We start from the raw sequence: 12,861 nt of genomic DNA on the forward strand, positions 1-12,861 counted from the left end.
CTATTGAGATATTTTATGAATTTTTAATGAGTTTCTACCAGGTCAGACTCTTCAAGGAGCAGTTAGTAGAACTCACAACTGTTTCTGGTCCATGACAAGATAAGTGCAGGATTTGAAACAGCAATTTTATGTCTGTAGAATTTAATAATAAACAAATGGGTTTGTATTGTGCATGTTCTGTTTCAAGCTTTGCTTCTTTGTTTTATCCATGCCATACAATTGGAATGATTCCTTTCCAAATAACTATGTTATTCAAAGTGAAATAAGTGCTTCTCCTCAACCACTTTCCTCCTCTCTCCTGTCTTCCTTCCCTTTCTCTCCTTCCCCTCTCCTATCTTCTCATCTTCATCTATTCACCCTCTTGCCCCCTTTCCCCTTCACTTGCTATGACTCACTCTCCTCACCGTTCCCCTTAATCTTTCATTTGTTTTCATCTACTCTGATTTACATAACTGAGAAACTTTATCATCTACAGAAGGGAATAAATAGTAACCTTGATTTCAATCATGGTCAACAAACAGAGCTCTTCAAATAGTCCAATTTGGAGGAAATATACATATTTTATTTCTGATTACTAAAGGGTATGTGCCTATAGCCCTGTGTGTTGTTTCCTCTCTCCTTTTCTTCACTCTCTGCATCCATTTAGATTTATTTAGAATTTGGTAAGCCCCTCACATGTGGGATGGTTTGTGCTTCACACCCCACTATATCCTCACCTCCCATTCCCTGTTCCTATCCCTAAAATGAAAAATAAGCAAAAGTAATTAGAACTGGAATTCAGGAATCTGTGAATATTGAACCTGAGCATGCTCAATCTTAGGATGCATTCTTGCATGTACCCTTTAAAAAAGAGAGATAATGGGATGCCTCAGTGGCTCAGTGGTTGTGCGTCTGCCTTTGGCTCAGGGAGTGATCCCAAGGTCCTGGGATTGAGTCCCACATTGGGCTCCCCTCAGGGAGCCTGCTTCTCCCTCTGCCTATGTCTCTGCCTCTCTCTTTGTGTCTCTCATGAATAAATAAATAAAATCTTTAAAAAAGAGAGAGATAATATTAAGATTAAGTATGTGGAGGTTGAAATTCAAAGCTTTTATTATTAAGAATATAAAGTGACACCTAGGTGGCTTACTTGGTTATCTTGACTCTTGGTTTTGGCTCAGGTCATGATCTTGTGGGTCCTGAGATTCAGCCTGGAATCAGGCTCCTGACTTGGCAGGGAGTCTGCTTGAAGATTCTATCCCTCTGCTCTAACCCCAATGTGTGTGCGTATGTGTGTGCTCTTCCTCTCTCTCGCTTAAATAAATAAACCTTAAGAAAAAAGAATATAAATACAATTGGAATTATTCCTTTCTTTCTTATGATTTTATTTACTCATGAGAGAGAGGCAGAGACACAGGCAGAGGGAGAAGCAGGCTCCACGCAAGGAGCCCGATGTGGGACCCGATCCTGGGGGTCTCCAGGATCACACCCTGGGCTGAAGGCGGCGCTAAACCGCTGAGCCACTGGGGCTACCCAAAATGATTCCTTTCTAAATGCCAGAAAATGGACACTAGATTTTTACTTAGGCCATTGCTTTCCTTTGCCTTTAAGATAGGATTCTTGCCATAAAAAGAGAAAATTGTTTATTTTCTGAGGCATGAAATCACTCAATTGTAGTACATTTTGCACTGCTTAATAACAATTGTAACAGCTGACATGATTTGTATGTGGATTAATATGAAATTTTGTCCTGGTTTCATCAATTAACTTATTTTCAGTTGTTTTATCACTGTATTTGCTACTGCAAATTGGTTAATATACCTTGGTGGTTACAGGGAAAAGACACATTTTGGGTAAGAACATATTTAAATAGAATAAGATAAAAAATGTCCATGTCTTGGTTTAGTATAGTCTAGAAAATAATGTTCAACCCATATCTGCAAAGCTTCTAAGCATTTTCTCAGAAAAATAGAGGATAGTATCTTATAATAAGTACTTCTGTGCCTCCAGGGACAATATATACCATGTTGTTTTTTTTTTCCCCCATGACTGGTGTTTGCAGCATCATCAGAATTGGATGACATGAGGTCATCTCCTATAGAGGTATGTAGGTGAGAGAAAAGGATAGTGGCTCAGGAGTCAGCTACTCTGAGTGTGAATCACACCTGTGATACTTTGACAAAGTCTTTCAATCAAGATCCTAGCATATGCCTCTATGGTATTAGATTAGCTGGGCCTTCTTTGAGGATTACATATAATGAAATAAGTATTCAGCACTCAAATTTAAATTATTTTTAATGGCAAACGGCACTAATTAAGCAATATAGTTTTTTGCATCAGTTACTTCAAATAATGAGGGCAGAAAGGAGGTATCAATTTTTGTAAGAATGATGCCACAATAAGGGAGACAGTGATTTAAGAAGCCCAGGAAGAGGAAGTGTAGAACAGCCAGGCCATGAATTAGCCTTGGCCTCACTGAATCATACATAGGGTTATCATACAATTTTTTGCCCAAACCAAACATTTGGAATGAGAGGGGGCACAATTAATTATTACACTGACACCAAGACTATGTGAGGCCAGCCTACCACAGACATAATCCCTCTGTTGTATACCTGTTTCTGTGTCCATCTGTCCCCCCATTATGGCTTTCTCTGATGAATTTGGCTTGCTAATGGCCCCTCTTACCTTGTCAGTCCTGTGCTCCCTCATGACTTTAGCTATGGTTACTGAGTAAGGAGTTTGGGTTTCTGAGATTTGTATTATGCTAAATAACAAAACAGCTGAAGTGATTTGCATGTGATTATGTTATTCAAGGCGAAATAAGTGCTTCTCCTCAACTACTTTCCTCTTCTGTTCTCCTCTTCCCACCATAGATAATTGTAGATACAATTATCTGGAAGTCATGTTGAAATACAAATTCTGATTCAGTAGGTCTGTGGTAAGGCCTGAGATTTGATGATTTTAACAGGTTCACAGGAGATTTTGATGCTGCTCATCATTAGCCCAGATGTTGAAAAGAAAGGTATTAGTGTAAATTCCAAGAGATAGAAATTTTTGAGCCAGTTCACCTCTCTGATTTGACCATAGTAATTATAGCTTTGACCTCTTATGGTTTGATGATCATTTGGACAGGTGCCTACTTTGGCATTTTGGGCCTGGGGAGGTAATATGGCTGGCTACCAAGGCAGTAAGTAGGTTAATTTGTTCTAGAAGGGAGTATAGAGAGGAGCTCATATACTAAAATGATATGTTCAATGTAAATTAGTTGTCCCATTTCTTTTCATGGAAAGCCACTGAGGAAGGAGCTTGAAAAGGTGCCATGGGCACTGGACACCTCTCTAAACCAGGCCAGTCAAATCTCAGTAAATGTTTCTTCTTTGCTAAAGCCAAGAAACAACAGATTTCAAATCGTAATCCACTGTGCTTTATCCAAAGAAAGATTTTATGGATGGCCATGGTTGTGTAACATCAATATAGCAGCATGAGACATAGGGGGTAAGGAGTTTATTTTGAGCAGCTCTTGGCTAATTAGAAATAATCACACTGTAAGAGCTCTTATCTTGGTATTATTTAGAGTATTTAAATTGATATAGTGAGTACAGAAACTTGGACTAATTAGTTTTTTAATGGTCAACCAAGACAGATTTTGTAATTTTGGTATGAGGGGAATTCAATGATTTGTTATGATAGAAACAGCATTAATGAAAATGAATATATATTCCTGATATATAAAGAATATTCATTACCTGGGAATCCTTTTTTCTTAAAGATTTCATGTATGTATGTATGTATGTATGTGTAGAATGAGAATGGTGAGTGGGGGAGGAGAAAAGAGGGGCAGGGAGAGGGAAAGAATCTCAAGCAAATTCCCTGCTGAGTGTGGAGCCAGCTGTTGGCTCCATCTCAGGACACTGAGAACATGACCTGAGCTGAAATCAAGAGTCTGACGCTCAACCAATTGAGCCACCCAGGCGCCCCTCATTACCTGGGAATGCTTTCAATTCTTAGTCATTTTTATTTTTTTTTTAAATCCATGCTGACATTACCTCTTACCAGTCCTTTTACTACAAAAAATAAAATAGGAGCGAGACCCAAAATATTTCCTCTTCATCCATTGACATTTTAAGAAATATTATATTTCTACTTGTGACTTGCTAACTACACTACTTTATACGAAAGAATATTAGAGCAAGGTCCACACTGTCTATGAACATTTGGAAAAATATGACAGTTGTGTGAAAAGTTAGTGTAGAATAAAAAAATTTTGAACTTTGAAAACCAAGACTTTAGAAAGTAAGATCAATATAAGTAGTGTTCCTCAGATATTGATAGAGATGGGTCTCTGAGAGAGAGCCTGTGCTCTGAAAGGAGGATTTGGTGCAAGATGGCCACCTTGATGTTGCCCAGGCTGCTCAATTAGAGTTGACCTAATTCCTCAGCCATCCATGATTTGAAAGTTTGCTTGATTTCAAACTAGATGATAATTTTGAGAACTTTCATGGTTCTCTTGAACCATAATCCTCCTTTCCCTCCAAATCAGTGCTAGAACTAACCATCGGTTTTTTAATTTGAATATTTAAATTGACTCAAGTATACCAAATTTGAGAAATGTAAAACGTGGGAAGAACCCTTCTATATTTACTGTTTGTTAAGGTCCTATAATACAACAAAAGCAAGTACTATTTCTATTATTGAAAATGTTTCACCATTTATCCCTGGGTGGTAACAATCATCTGAATGCTATGTAGACCCATGATGTGTTGTCTAGGATTCTGATATTTTTTTTTTTTTAGGATTCTGCTATTATTAAGACATTTAATTATAAAATTACCTGGTTTATAGTTTACTCTCTACATTGCAAGCATAGTGCTTGTTATTTTTTACAGAGCATTTTATTTTAGATTTAGGCAAGTAGTTGTTTCTCCCCTTTTCCCCACTTCTTTTATATTTACTTACAGTCCTTTCAACCTGGCACCTAGAAGTATCTATACACCTTGTGTACTTACTGAATGCTCATACATAGAGGTGAAGCCATCCATGGTCATTCAGATTTCACATCCTGTTCCATGAGTGTGGCCATGGGTCCTTGTCTACCTCTCACCTAAGCTCTGGTGATCTGGTGTGATGGGAGAGATGAGTGTGGGAATGTAAGTAGTGGTATTAGAACTTTATCCTTTTGGGGTGGCCATAGGGCCTCTGGCTTCTTTGTGCTTTGAATAGATTTTAACTGTGGCCTGTGGGTAACCCCTTTATTGCTTTATTTATATTGAGGTATAATTGATATATAACATTGTGCTAATTTCAGGTATACAACATAATGTTTTGTTGTATGTGTATATCAAAAAATGGTCACTATTATAAGTATAGTTAATATCCATTGCCACACATAGTATAAATTATTTTTTCTTGTGATGAGATGAAATCACTTTTCAAGTAGAAAAATAGCAAATATGCTACTACTGTTTTCTTTCAAGAGTAGGACTTCAATTTTCTGTATCTTCCAAATACTGATGTTATGTTGGTTTTCTTTTTATCTCTTATTTCATAAATTATGTTATTTTTTCTCTTCGTATTTATTTAAAGCTTTAGCAAATTTCCTAAAATGGTATCATTTGATATTATTCAGTCTTGAATGTCAAACACAGTTGTCTATGGTTATAAATATCATGTAATTGGTCAGCCTGTACTTATAATCATGGAGATATTGAAAGTTCACCTGTATTTATAAGAAATCATAGCTACTCAGTTTATGCTAATTGCACGAAGGGTAGACAGAAGGCCTTTGTTACAGTGAGTGGAAGGTGGTAGTAGGATATTCACTGATCACTGATTTTATGAAGTGCTGCAAAATGGGTAACCTCAGATGACACCTTTCAATTTAGTGTCTCTAAGAGCTTCCTAAAATCTAAAGTTAACTGTTTTTTCCCCCACATAGCATATTATCTGTCTTTTTCAGGTTTTTCTCTTCATAATACCTACCAGATAGGTGTTTCCTGCTGAGTTATAGCCGTACAATTTAGAGAAAAATTTGGTCTAGAATTAAGGGGCCAGTTTTTTTGTTTTTTTTTTTAAGGGGCCAGTTTTTTAATCCTAAATTTGCCACAATCAGTGTGACTTGAGCAAGTTCTTTATCTTTCTCAAGCTCTTTAAATTACGAAAACTGATAGTGTTATCTTAATCCTAGATCTGTTTTTGAGTTTTGTAAAGGTAGTGACTATCAAAATGATTTATATAATTAAAATGTGTAATGATTCAAATCAATTGATATTATTCAGATGAATCTAGAATAATTTAGTCTTTTTTAGAAAGATATTAGTACTTTGGCAAGTGTCTAAATAATAATGTTTTATAAGTTGGTACCAAAACTCTTTCTGGCTTAGAATCCTTTAAGATAAGTTCATTAATACCACTGTTACTGATGATGATGGATTTCAACATCAGAGGTAGAAGTAGTAAAGAAAGTTTGGTGGAAATCTCTTAGATATAAACTAATGAACTGACATTAACCATGTTTTTACATTATAAAACATTGGCTATAATAACATCAACGATGCTAGAAAACAGAAGTCTTAAAGCCAAGAGTAAGGTAAATTGTATCAGTTTTAATCCAATCTAGAAAATGGAGGCCATTCCATGTTATTCATTAGAAAAACTCAATACCAGGAACTATTTGCGATAGTATTATAAAAGCAGAAAAGCTAAACAGAAGATAGTAAAGCGATACAGGAACTAATAATAGAAGGAAGCCACTGCTACAGCTGGAGGTGGAGAAGTTGGGGAGGAATTGGTGTTACTAGAACCCAAGAGCCAGAGCTACCTACCTTGTTGTGTGAGATTCACAGAAGATGCTTCCTGGCAGGGGCTGGAATATGGGGAAGATGCATCCTGAAGTGGAGCCAGAGAGGATGTGTGTGTAAAGTGGGGGTAGGGATACTCACCCTTTTCTCTCTCTCTCATGCTCAGTCTTTGCTAGCATCTCTCATCATTTGAACTAAGACATAAGACAATAGGCAGAGAAATCTGGGAAGTGGTTTGCAAAGAATAGGAGAAGAACAGATCAAATCAGCAAATGACCAAAGTGTAAGATGGAATGTGTGTGGAAGCCTTTTATAATCCTACTTTAGGATTTGTTTTTTGTTTTTTAGGTCTAAGAAGTTCTTAGTGGCTCAGATTTCTTGCATCTCAGAATGTTAGGGATGAGCTCAGCTTCCTTGTTGAGTAGTCCTGGCTTACTGCAGTAGGGAGAGGAACTTTGGTGGGAAGGAGGGCTTAGGAGAAAATACTGTGGAGCATGCACTCTAATCATTAGACTCTAAGTTCCTCTAAAAACATGGGTACTAAATAGATCTAGTAGGACTACAGGATTTCTCCCTCTTATACACACTCCCGAAGCACAATACGCTTCTTCACCTGCTCGTGAATGGCAGAAAATACCAAGAGTAAAAGCCTTTCATTCAACAATTAGAGATAAGATATTTAAATTACAAATGCCTAACTGAAGTAATATTATTTCTGTGGGGAGATTTCAAAGGTCAATTAATCAATCAATATGTCAATCTCTTCCTTAGTAAAATCATTTATATCGAGCCAGTGTGCACACAAATAGCCGGAAGATTGGCCATTAAGATGGGACAGAGAACATGGTGGACCCAGATGACAAACTTTGAAGGTTTTGACGATTTTTCCTAGAGTGGTACTCTTTACCTCCAATATGAGCAAAACCAACAGTGATTTCAGCATATGCGAGCACATAGGTGTTATGTAGTTCTGCTTTACGGGCTAAGTGAAGACTCTTGATTTTACAAACGTACACTTGACCTCAGTAAAGATCTTCTTTCCCAGGAGTTTGCTAATCAAGGTAGTCATCTTGCCTGAAATAATGCCTTTAGTTCTTTAGTTACATTTACATTCGCTCTATGGGAAAAAAATCCTATTCTTTCATGAATCCGTTAAAAGTGGGACCATACTGGCAATAAGTGCCCTTGTTTATTAGTTTTGACCAAGAGAATATTTGGCTTGCTGGCATCATTTTCTGAAAATTTCCTGAAGATTTATTAAATGAGGATAAAATATCCTCAGATTCAGTCTTACTAACCCCCGATGGCTGTTGGTTGTGGTGTTCAGTTTTCTTGATATCAACAGTGGCCTCTTAAAATTGCATATTCAGTGGAGCCTGCTTCTCCCTCTGCCTCTCTCTCTCTCTCTGTGTGACTATCATAAATAAATAAAAATTAAAAACAAAACAAAACAAAAAACTCTTATCCTCATACGTTAAAAAAATTGCATATTCATGTTGGATATTGTCTACATTGATTTCTCACATGTGGCCCCAAAACTCTTGTATGAGAAATACTTCTGGATTACCTGCTATTTAAGATGAATTAAACCCAGATTTCTAGGTTTTGTTAGGATAGAGGTTTTTAGTGTTCAAATGGATCTGCATTTTTGACAGTTTCCTAGAAAATTCTGAAGCAATTAAAGTTGGAGAACTATTTGATATACACCTATCATATGAAATATGCTCAACTAATTAGAGTAGTTTACCTATCCCAATACACGAAAGAAAATCCTTTATGTTTGTTGCTATATTCATTTCATATTGCTGTGTAACAAATTACCACACACTTAACAGCTTAAAGCAACACTCCTATTTCACAGTTCAGTAGGTCAGAAATCTAGGCAGCCTCTTGTGACTATAGAACTGAGGTCCCTGTTTCCTTACTGGCTGTTGCCAGAAGCCTCTATCATCAGCTCTTTACAACTGCCTACATTCCTCCTTGTGTGACCTCCTCCATCATCAAGCCATCAATGGCACACTGAAAACTTTTATGCTTCGAGTGTCCCTGACTTCTGCCACTAACTAGAGAGAGCTCTGTGCTATTAAATGACCATGTGATTAGATTAGGCCCACCCAGCTAATCTCCCTATTTAAGATCCACTGTGCCACATGACATTGCATAATCTCAGGAGTGGTATCTCACCATGTTTACGGGTTTGGGGAGTTAGGGTATAGAATCTTGAGAGGAAGAGCAGTTTCTAGATTCTTCCTACCACAGCATCCACTGTAGTAATGATTCAATAAGTGGTTCAAAACAATATAAAAGGATGTAAAAAGACTCAGTCTTTTTTTTTTAAGCAGACATTAAATAGATATGTGATTATCACCTCCTATGATTATCCAGTTCAATGAATAGTTATTGAGTATTTACTATGTAGCAATCATAAATTGGTAAAGGAGTAAGAACTGGAACTTTCCCTTAAATAGCTTACATTTCATAATCAAATACCTCTAGAAGTAGAAAGTCTTCTTTAATATTTTGAGAATTTTGTCAAAAAGATTTCTCGTATTTTGTATAAAAATACTGATTATGTGTGACTTCTAATCTTCGATCTGACAGGTAATAAAACACATTCACATCTTTAAATTTGATTTAACTGTATTTCTCCTCATAATCTATGACAATGTTCTTTTCAGGTTTAGAATCCTCTAGTTCTTTGACTGTATTTTATTATGATTTCAAGTCCCTGCAACATGTATGTTATATTTTTAGTAAGACATAATCAAGTCACTTAACATTTCTGTTCCTCAGTTTTTTCAAAAGTGAAACAAATATTATACAGTATTTAAGATTGCCTTTTTCAAGTAAAAATATTATCTTTGGCTAAAATAAGTGAAAACAATACACATAATGGGAATCCAATGGAGAGGTACTGGAGTTTCTGACAAAATTCATAGAAGAGTTAGTCACCCAGCAATCTGGGAATGTAGGAACCAAAGACAGCCCCAATTTTAGAAAAGTCCTGGTAAATCCAGTGATGGTAATTTTTGTACATTTTTTCTAGAGGTTAAAATATAACAACCTAGTTCCAATGACTCCCTTTTTCTGTCTCAAAGCTCCAAATTTTTCTAAAGGAGCAAGGGATTATGGTTTCTGGAGCATACATGCATATTAGAAATGGATCATATGCACTAGGTTTCCAACCCAATGGGTGCTTAGTACATTTGGCTGCTAAAACATACAGACACACACACCACACCATTCCATATCACATATCACGTAACTTTTTCATATAACCGAAGATAATCCTACTGAATACTTACTACCTATTTCACATAAACCTCAACCAACCTCATTCTTCCCCAAATGGAATGAAATCTGTCATGTCCAGCTATGGCATTCAGAGATGGTATGGAGGAGCCCAGTTTCTTTCTTTTTTTTTTTTTTAAGGTTTTATTTATTTATTCATGAAGGACACACAGAGAGAGGCAGAGACATAGAGGGAGAAGCAGGCTCCCTCTGGGGAGCCTGATGAAGGGCTCCATCCCAGGACCCAGGATCACGACCTGAGCCTAAGGCAGACGCTCAACCACTAAGCTTCCCAGGCATCCCAAGGAGCCCCAATTTCTGAGGCCAGACCATCAAGTTATGTTCATTCTTATTTAGTTCTGTAACAATTGAAGCTATGTGATTAATGGACTAATTAGCATATTTATCTACTACCACCACACCATATACACACAGTGGAAATAAAACTTAAAAAAATGAGAAATGTATTTTAATCATCAGACACTTAACAGCAAACAAAGAAATTGAGATAAATATTGCACTCCTTTCTGCATCTCATTCCAAAGGATAATATGACTAACCAGCTCCACTACTCACTCCACATTGTCTTTTCTTTAGCTAGTGGTTAAACTACTCAGTAGTTTTCAGATGGCATATCATGTCAAGGTATGAGATTTTATCTCTGCCTATAAGGATTGGGTTGACAATATTTTCCTGTTGGCGGAGTAAAATGAGAAATGCTTCAGGTGCTTCTCTGGGCCTATATCCCAATCCATTTTGTTTTTTGGACATCTTTCATTCCCTTGGTATTCAGGATCAGTGATCATGGCCAACACACAGCTCTTATCTATTCCCATTGTGGCCTACATGGTGTGAAATGGGTAGTTAGTTGTCTATCCATTTTAATGGAAGTGTCCTACTTACAGACCAGTAGAACCTATTCCTGCAGAGAATTGTGAGAAATGTCACTACCATCTCAGAAAAGCCTTGTTTTTCAGACTGATATTGTGCTAAGAGAGAGGCAGCTGGTTTAGAGCATATATTACATCCTGAAAAGCAGCCCCTCAGGCTTGGATTGTATCTTTCAGTGGCATCGTAGCCGAGTTTTTAATAGTTTATTCCATTATTTTAGAATGTCCATAGTTTTCCAATAATGGAGTAGAGAATAAGAATAATAGCTCTATGAGAAATCATCCAATTATTTATTTTATTTTAGTATGATGTGATTTCCTTGATTAAAATTAATGTGTGTGAGGGAAAGAGTAGTATATAAAACATTCTGAGGGTTCATATGCAGTGGTGTTGGAGGAAGAAGGGGTGAGTAAAATGCAAGACCAAGGAAAAAATAAGTGTCCATTTTGCTGAGGTCAAGTAACTGTCTTCTCAAGTCAGAGGCATCTAATACAATTGTTCTCCCCTAGCCTAATTATGAAAGATCTATCAATATCATCCTTCTTTCAACTTCTATTAAGAAGCCCTCCAAACTTTCCCTTTTCAAGTCTCTACATCATTTGGCTGCTGCTAAAGAAATACCATAAAAAATAACCTCTATCTTTGTTCTAAAGAGAAAATACAGCCAGACCTACTGCTCAAGGTTCACTACATGGATTTCATTGGCCATTTGGCCTATCCATGAAAGCACCTATACCATTGCAGCCTTTCACAGAATCATGGAAACCCAGCTGACATTTTTCTTTCTCAATTTTTCATGAATAATTTCATCTAAGAGAGTAAACAGAGATTAAAGAAGGAACTCGGGATCCCTGGGTGGCGCAGCGGTTTGGCGCCTGCCTTTGGCCCAGGGCGCGATCCTGGAGACCCGGGATCGAATCCCACGTCGGGCTCCCGGTGCATGGAGCCTGCTTCTCCCTCTGCCTGTGTCTCTGCCTCTCTCTCTCTCTGTGTGTGACTATCATAAATAAATAAAAATTAAAAAAAAAAAAAGAAGGAACTCTTGTATGGCAGGTTGTGCTCGTATACCTCTGAGGCATGAGCAGACTCCTTTCTATATACTGTACTTCCACTCAATGAAGGAGGGCTCCTAAGTGCACATAAATTTAACATTCAGTGAACCAGGTGGTGCTCAGCTCATGATGGCCAGCTGGATAAAGAGTCAGGAGCTGTTATCGAAAAGCAAAGCTACCCTAGGAAGAATACGGGGCCCTGTGCTAAATCATGTTTTTTACTGATAGAATTTCTCTGGTTGGAGGTTACCCCAGACTCCATGTCCAATCCTGAAGTGCTACAGATACCTAGAGTACCATCTGATCTATTTTTGTCTTCACAAAGGTCAAGTGGAAAAGCCACTTCCATTGCAATCAAAACCAGATGGAACCTACTTGGTGATGTGCCTCCTTCTTATAAAGAGGTCAAGTTTTAAGAACTTATCCTTCACTTTGGAAGGGAAAACCTGAATTGCTCTTTACTTTTTTATCTTCTATATTGGTTTTATCATTTTAAAATCAATGCTCTTTAACTTTTTATATATAACTAGGTATATACACATAGATATTTAAACTCCTTATAGGAGTTGTTGTGAATGATTGACTTCAAAATATTGCATCATTCTTTTATACATGTTTGAGATAGCATTACTTAAATAGTATATAGTCTAGATAATACTTTGCAAATACAAACAAAAACAGAAGATTGCTTTGTTGATTATCTTTTCAAAGATTTTTGTAGTGTTAAGGACTTAGAAGTGCAAGAGTTTTGTAATCAGCAACTAAAATGTTTGTAAGAAAACAGAAGATAAAACTCAGACAGTGCTGTTTACTTAATAACAGTATTATAGAGGGTGAGTAAAATAGAAATC

At 36.9% G+C, this 12,861-nt stretch overlaps 1 protein-coding gene across 14 annotated transcripts in view; it reads left to right on the forward strand.

Annotated features, from left to right (window-relative positions):
* Window positions 1-12,861, forward strand: part of NOL4 (nucleolar protein 4) — a 521,655-nt gene that overhangs the window by 318,119 nt on the left and 190,675 nt on the right. The gene's annotated exons all lie outside the window — the stretch shown is intronic.

The sequence above is a fragment of the Canis lupus genome, chromosome 7 (genome assembly GCF_011100685.1).
Source record: "Canis lupus familiaris isolate Mischka breed German Shepherd chromosome 7, alternate assembly UU_Cfam_GSD_1.0, whole genome shotgun sequence".
Lineage (NCBI taxonomy): Eukaryota > Metazoa > Chordata > Mammalia > Carnivora > Canidae > Canis > Canis lupus.